Consider the following 8,854-nt stretch of genomic DNA (forward strand, 5'->3'; position numbering starts at 1 on the left):
ACAATCGAATTTACTAAATATTCTTTTTCCTTGGATTTGATTAGTTAATTCATTTTTATCGGGTAATTTATATGCATCTGTTCATTTATCCTACTTTCTAATGTTATTATTCTTAGGTATTATACGTTCCATCCATTTGCATTGCTGCAATTGGCTTGTCTAAGGTTCTTATTAATTTTTGTGGTAAAATCTTTTTGTTTATTATACTACCTGTGCATCCTGTATCTACCAATGCCAAGGTTTCTAATTCAATATCCTGTATTCTAAGTCTAGCTAATACATTAACAGTAGTGAATTTTTTATCTTCATTATATATTAAATTCTCATAATGATTTACCATAGTTTCTATATTCATTAATTCTGCTTCTTGGGCAGATGTTTTGCACATCCCCCATTCTTCTGTTCTATGTACTGATTCCGTCATATTTTCTACACATTTTTGTTTTCCTTTTTCTAACAACATTACCTTTTGTTCTAGTTCATTTATCCTACTTTCTAATGTTATTATTCTTAAGTTTATTGTATCCTTACTTATATCTCTATTTTCACGTCCTTCTTTTACTTTTATTTTTAATAAATTTTCTATGGTGCTGACATGTAACAACTGTAGAATTATATAAATGGGTATAATTGTAATTATTGACATGTGTCAATATTTATTTACATATTTTATGGTGCTGACATGTAACTACCGTAGAATTAAATAAATGGGTATAATTGTAATTATTGACATGTGTCAATATTTATTTAAATAATTATTTATTATTGATTATCTAAAATTATTTAAAATTAAAAATTCCAAAAAATTATAGTATTGACACGTGTCATTTTTTCTTCTCCTTTATATATATATATAGATGATTAAAATTTTGCCTTCACTGAATTTAGTGTAAATGTTATATGTGATACAATCATATATATAAACAACTTATGTGATAATTTTTTTTTTTGTCAAACTTGCAGATGAATGAATTAAGGAAAAATTACTAGAATATACACACTTAGTTAACATATTCACAATTTTTCCCTACTATTTTAAAATAATACAAAAATCCCTATTTTTCCCACAAAACTAAACTACCGGATACATTATTTTGAAGAAGTCCAAACCCATTAGTTGCCCACCCCTAAATTTACTCCTCTAATTTCTCCATAGATTTTATTGTTCAAGAATCCACAACTCATGATTTCCACTCCAAAATTATCTCCGCCATATTCTCAAAAGATTCATCACTCCAATTTTGAATTTCAAACTAATTCTCTCTCCATTCAACCAATTTCAAGAGTTTGAAATAGGTAGTCTCTTCATCTTCAACTTTTTTTTTTCGTTTTTTTTATTTATATTTTCTAATCCTTCATGGATCATCCATCTTTTAGTATTGGGATTATCCAAATAGTCACACCCAACTCTAATCAAATTTTTGATTATGAAGATCCTAAATGGGCAGAAAATAGGTCTAAGAGCTTGCGTGATCCTCTAACAATGGCTAAGCAAAGTTCCAAGAAGTCAAAAGCTAAAAAGGAGGCACATGCAAAAGCACCAAAGAAAAGGGGTAGAAAGGTTGCCCCTGCCATATCCAGATCTGCACTACCAACAGTATGTATTTTTTTTCTTTTTTTGTAATTTTCTGTATTCACATGTTATGAGTTTTGTGTAATAGTAGATACATCATTGTTAATTAAAATTTATTATGTATATTGATTAAAATCTTCATTGGAGACACAAAACCCTAATTTTTGGTACATTTTGTTTATTTATTACGACTCATGTATCAAAAAGTTAAAATTTAAATAATGAGATAGAACTGTTGATATTTATTATTAATGTATCAAATGTTGGTTTTGTGTATCATTTATTCATTTTATCAGATAAAGCATTATTGTCATTTTTTTGTTGTCAAAAATGTATGAAGGTTTAAAGTTCATATTAGAGGATTACATATGTTGCAGAACAACATAATGTTCCATAATTTGGCTTATTGTTTATATTAAGTATCAATTTGACTGATTTATAATCTGTAGTTAGAATTATGTATCAAGTACAATTTTACATTTTTATGTATCATTTTAAAGCTTATTGTTTCTATTAAGTATCAACATCATTTTTTTGAATTGCAGAATATGAATTATGTAGTTAAACAGATTCCAAAACACTCCCTTAAGTTTGGATCTACTTACAATACAAATTTCATAAGAGACTTAGCGTTGTTAATAGGGTATGAGGGTATCCAATCATTCAAGGATACTATATTTGGTCCATATCTGAATATTCTTAAATGCAACTATCAAGGTCAGATCACCAAGTGTTTACTTATTTTAGAGGTGGAGCAGGACAATCCAGCCGGAGAACTTCATATTCGCCATGCTAAAGGAAATATCTTGAATTTTAGTATAAAAGAATTTGCGATTATTACTGATTTGGAATGTATAGAAAATAGTAAAGATTTTACATATCCAGATTCAAAAAGAAGTAGGCTAGTTCAGAGGTATTTTTCTGGGCCTGATTATAATGTAAACAAACAACGACTAGTAGATCGATTCATAATGGGTGGTTGGGATAACATCGATGATGCCCTTCAGATGGCTATCATGTACTTCATTCATATTTGTATTATCTCAACTTGATACTGCAGCAATTCCAATTGAAGATTTCTTAATGGTTGAAGACGGTAGTTATCAAGAGTTTTCGTGGGGACAATGGGCCTTCACAAGGTTAATGAATTCACTTAGACAAGAGTTCAAATATGAGAAACAAATGTATCGCTTAAATGGTATGCCATACGCACTTAACGTATGGGTATATGAATGTGCGTCTGTGCTAGATAATGACATAGCTGTTAAAGAACAAAATATTATTCCAAGGATATGCAATTGGAAAGTTGTGGCTGAAAAGCCAAATTTGAGATGTTTATGGAAAGCATTTTTACGGAGGTAATTAATATACAACAACTTTTTATTTTATTTTTTTATAGTTCTCGATACATTTTTTGTTGCTTCTAATCATGATTCAACATTTTGTTTTTACAGAATAATTGTGCTAATATTCAGCCAACTGCCGAGAAAATCACATCACTTGATTTACCTCATATCAGTCACGTATCTCCAACTGAACCTGCCCCATCAAATGTTAATCCTGAGGTTGGGCAGCCACAAGAGGTTCCTGGATTTGAAGACTTTTCATCCAAACCTCCGAATCAATTGTTAAGGAGATCAATACGAGTCTCTAGCACAAGATCTACCCCACCACCGAAGAGAAGAAAGGTTGTACATCCACATAAAACTAATGTTCCCAAAGCCACACAACCAGATGAGCAACCAAATCAGCCATTTCAAACTCCGGATTTACCAACGTCAGAAGCTGGCAATGTATCTGGTGTTCCTGATAATTCAGATATTCGAAAAGTTATTTTCGATAATTCACAATTAGAGGGACTGAAGCAATACTTGAAGGGTTATGTAAGTATTACAATCATATGTTTTATACATCTGGTTATTTACTCTTAATTCCTTGAAACATGTGTAATTTAAATATAGGTTGACCAACAAATTGGCTATCTTGAGGAGTTAATAAAACAAAATCATTCTGAGTTGATGAAAGCTGTTGGCGCGAAAGATAACAAAAGTGAAAAGGTATAATTTTTCCATTTTTGTTTGCCTTTTCATTTTGTGTTATACTGATTTTTTGATTCCTGAAGGATATTGGTGGAATTTCTATACCATATATGGTGGATGATTCTGTAGAGGAAGATAAAGTTGATTCACAATCCACTTCTCACCAGTCCTTTCAATAGCCTATTTCACCTATACACATGGATTTTTTAATTCATGATCAAGATATTGATGGATCTGCTGATGATATTGAAGAACATGTTACTGAAATCAATGTTGCAAAGGTATGCATCTGATACATAAACACATTATATTGATTAATATCAATCTACCATTTGAAATAGTGAATATGACACACTAGTAATTTCAATCAGGTATCCTATTAGTGTATCATTGTCATAGTTTTTGAATAATATATTTTATTGTTATTGTATATACTTTATCTAAGATATGTTATATACCTTATATATGTTATTTAAATCAACTGTGTTGCAAAGTAATGTATCTGATATGTAAACACCATACATACATTAATGTCACACAATTTAGAATTTGACACATTGGTAAAATCAGTTAAGTTTCTTACTAGTGTATCATTTACATACTTGATACTTTATATAATCATTAAAGTTATAAATAAACAATCTGATGTTATTGTGTATTAGTGATTGTACATGGTAGATTGATAATGACTTTTTATTAAATAAATGTTATTGAATCATGTTTATTAGCATTCTAACATTTGAAGATACTTTAAGTGTATTGTTGTTTAACCTCAAACATGTTTAGAGTGATGATACATCATTTAAGGAACAAGTTATTGAGGATGCCACATAGGTTATACACACAACACACCATAGTCATGTTTTGATTGAAGAAGTTGTTCTTAACAAAGAAGCTGTAAGTATAGATTTTCTGGATCATTATACATTTATTATTTTGTATGTATCATAATATAATCAATATCATATTTATTAGGATGACGCAATAGATGTATCCCCTCAATCAGACACAAAGGTTTTGAGTGGAGATGAACATGATGTTGATACGCTTTAGCAAAATCTAGTAAAGCACGCTTCAAATCTATTTCTTGTTGATACATATGTAAGGTTCTTAACTATTTATTGAAAAATGTGATAAGTTGTCTATTTCTGTTTTAACCTTTTTCTTATAATTACCTAATATTGTGTAGGATTGTACCACATCGTCTTCAATTTCATCTGGTACTGAAGCTGTCGTAGATGCACTTATATGCGCATTTCCAAACCAGCCAATTAATGTCAAACCATTGAGTTCGATCAGTCAACTCGAACTAACTGGCAATGCTGATTGGTTATGTGACAGTCAACTACCCACCCAACTTCCAGTAAAGGAATCTGCACATAATCCTGATACAAAGACTCCAGCTCCACGCAATAGGATGCCTTCAAGAATTGTACGGTCTCCGTATTTGACTTCTTTTGGATCCAGGGATAAAGGCAAGGCGAAAATAGATGACGATGTTCGCCAACTCCATCCATTTGAAGGATGTGGCATTCTTTATCAAATGTCGTCAGGTTTGATAGATGAGTTCTCCCAGTGGATTGAAAAGGGACTCCTAAAATCACATGCGAATAAGTAAGTTTTTATAATATATCTTGCTACTTTTGTGTTGTATAAAATTCTTCTTCTTTTGATTATAAACATTCTTTCCATGTATAGGAAACCATTTGAGGACAAATATAGAGCAAAATCTGCTCTATTTGGTGTTGATCATATTGATTTTGTTGTCGCATTTCCTCTGGACAAGAAATGATTTTATACTATGTCACAGCAAAAAAAATGTTGGACTGATGAGGTATCATATACATTATTTTGATAAATTTAATTAGACTTCTTATAATTATGTATATGATACTCATTAGATATGTATCAGTTACAATCTCAAATTAGTTTTAGTATTTTTTTCCATGTATCATATATTTTTTATCATATTGTGCTGATTTTATGTATTATGTTGTCTTCTATATTTTGCAGCATATAGATGTAATCTTTTACTATCTATGTAAGAAGTCTAAATAAAAAAGCATTGATCAGTACATATACACTACAATCAATTGCTTGTTTAAGTCTCATATCAGCAATGCACACACAAGGTATTATAACAGTCCTGCAAATGATATTATTAGTACACAGGAACACATTGCTCGTGGTGCTGCCGTATCTGTTCATGAAAGGTCTATCATTAACGTCATCAATGGCTTTTCGATTTCTGCTGCTTTACCATGGCATTTAGTAGACGAGGTTTACATTCCAGTAAATTGTAATGAAGAATTTCATTGGGTGTTGGCTGTGGTGGTTCTAAGAAAAAGGCTAATAAGGGTGTATGACTCAAATTCGGGACCAAGGAAAAAAGTTCATTCTGGAGACATAAAGAAGTTGTCTCAAATCCTTCCAAACTACCTTCATGATAGTGGGTTCTTTGAAAAGACAGAGAGAACTGATTGGGCAGCATTGGACGCATATAAAGACAAGAAAATTGGAGAACTTTTGAATCCACAACATTCGTTTGATGTGGAGTTTGCTCAAGATATCATGCAACAAGAAAGCAATAGCCTGCCAGTATTGTATCATTCTTTCTCTAATTTTTGTATCTAATTCATTCTTATAATTAATCTTCTTATTTTTTTAGTGATTGCGGAATGTTCGTAGCTGCATTTGCTGAATTCTTGAGCGACGAAATCAACAAGTCATATGATAGTTTTGGAAGTGACTATCTTCGCAAAAGATATGCAACGCAGTTATGGAAGTATGGTCTCGACAAGGCCAAGGCGGGATATGTTAGCGACAATGATGTCCCTCCAAGGCTGAAGAGCATCTTAAATCCAGCAGCAGAAAATGAACTTGTTAATGCAGGCTAGTTAGTTTTCTATGTTTCTGTTCACAGGCACATATTGATACTTATTTGTTTTTTAAGATATTTTAATTAGTGTTTTGGAGTATTTACTACCCTTTTAATAATATAGTTTTAAATTTGGAAGAGTTTTGAGGTTTAAAATTGTTTACTTTCGCTTTTAATTTTTTGTTCAGTTCAGTTAGGACTTCAGAAAATTATGTATCCGATAAGTGTGATAATAATGATATTATTGTATCTGATAAGTATGTTAATAATTACATTAATGAAATTTTGTGACTGAAAAACATGACATTAATGTATGTGATACAAAAATGCTTACAAAATAACAAACTTGAATGTATCACAAATCGTGATACTATATGTTACACGTGATACACACCAGTTAATTTTTAAAAAATTAAATATCTTTTAACATGACGATTCGTACAACATTTTGTACAAATCATAGCACTTGATACTATCTTATTAAGTAATATGATTTATCAAGAAGAAATATATATATATTACACACAATAATTATGTATCATAATAAGAAAATTTATTAAGTATCTAAACATATGATACTATATTGCTAAACTTGATACAATTACATATAATTTCACAATTTCACCATATTTAGTAAATTTTACATGTTGTTTCTTATACCTTTGGGTACAAATCTCAGCAATTGATACTAATTGAATTTCCGATGCAAAAGTTTCAAAAATTTAAGTATCAGATACATAATATATATATACAAAATTAACTTTGACAGAGTTTAACAGACAAAAATTATAGAACCCATTGATAAACGTTTCAATTCAATTTATTGCATCAGAATCTGTGTGTAACAGTAGAAACAAATGCTACACTTTGAGATTTATTAAACATGAAATATCAAAGTACTCCGGAAAAATAATCATCAAGAATCTTTTGGGAAGAAAGTACATGTTCTTCTATTGTGACCTTCTTGTCCACATTGTCCACAACAATTCATGTTTGCGGTTAGCTTTCCATCTGCATTTTTCTTCCTTTTTTTCCTTGGTCTACCGACATTTTTTTGTATCTTGGTGGCAAGACAACTTCTTCCAAAACACTTTCCGGAACTGTCCAATCACTTTTGTCTGGCATTGGTTCCATTGGAACTGCATATGTGTTTGCTAATACATCAGGTTTATAGTAATTAGAGTAGTAGGGGTGTACATCTTTAATATTCTTCTTCTTGAAAACAGCCATTGCGTGCGCATAAGGTATCTCATCATATTGAAATCTACCACAAGAACAATTCTTTCTCTCAAGGCAAACAATGTATCTTATCCCACCTTCATAAACTGAAAAAATAAATTCAGTAGATGCAACAACATGCAATAATTTACAAGTTATTGATACATAACATGATACACAACAATCTAAAGAAAATTTAAGCAAGATACATAATAGTTGATATATGTATAAGTACCTTCATTTTCGCACATTTTGATGCGTTTATAATCAATATCTCTTCAAATTTTCTCCATAATGTTTCCTTTGTATAAGATACTATTTCTCTATTTTTGCAGTTCCAAGAACCAAATAGAATTCTAGCTTCTTCCAAAAAGTCCAAAACAGGTAGTTGTTGTGCCTCAACAAGGCAACCATTAATACATTCCGCAATGTTAGAAGTCATCATTCTGCCCCTGTTCATGGTTGCATTAGATCTAGACCACCTTTCATACCCAGCCTCCTCAAGATACTTCTTAACTCTGACATCTACTTTTTCCACTTTTGCCATCAATTTTTCAAAATCCTTTTTTCGATAAGCCTTGGACATCGAATAAAACAGATCACTTAGTGTGTTTCTACTTCTCTTGAAGTATGTACAAACATTTTTCCAAATGTGCCATATGAATGCAAAATGAGGAACATTTGGATAAACTATACTTACACTCTTCATTATGCTTTCATTTCTATCAGAAACAACACATATTTTTTCTCTCTCACCAAACACATTTTTGAACTGTGTGAAGAACCATGTCCATGAACAATCATTTTCCGTGTCTACAATTTCATAAGCTAACGGTAATATGCAACCTTGACACAGGCAACACACAATATTACCATACTTGATACATAATTGTGGCAGAATTTTATAATTACTATTTAAAAAAATTAAATTAATCAACAACATGACATACCTGCCCCATCCAACGTACTTGCGGATACAAACGTCCCTTTGTAAGCTCCACTAAGATGTGAACCATCAACAACAACAACAACAAGCCTACAGAACTCAAACCCTCTCATCAATGGCCTTAATGCAATGAATAGATACATAAATTCATTTTTTTCAAATTTGTGCATCCGTATATATGAATTTGGATACACACTTTC

At 31.0% G+C, this 8,854-nt stretch overlaps 2 pseudogenes; one reads left to right on the forward strand and one right to left on the reverse strand.

The window, feature by feature from the left end:
* Window positions 1-1,483: 1,483 nt before the first annotated feature.
* LOC125863940 (uncharacterized) lies at window positions 1,484-6,509 on the forward strand (annotated as a pseudogene).
* An 897-nt stretch (window positions 6,510-7,406) lies between these two features.
* LOC125865872 (uncharacterized) lies at window positions 7,407-8,294 on the reverse strand (annotated as a pseudogene).
* Window positions 8,295-8,854: the final 560 nt, after the last annotated feature.

The sequence above is a fragment of the Solanum stenotomum genome, chromosome 5, assembly GCF_019186545.1.
Source record: "Solanum stenotomum isolate F172 chromosome 5, ASM1918654v1, whole genome shotgun sequence".
Taxonomy (NCBI): domain Eukaryota; kingdom Viridiplantae; phylum Streptophyta; class Magnoliopsida; order Solanales; family Solanaceae; genus Solanum; species Solanum stenotomum.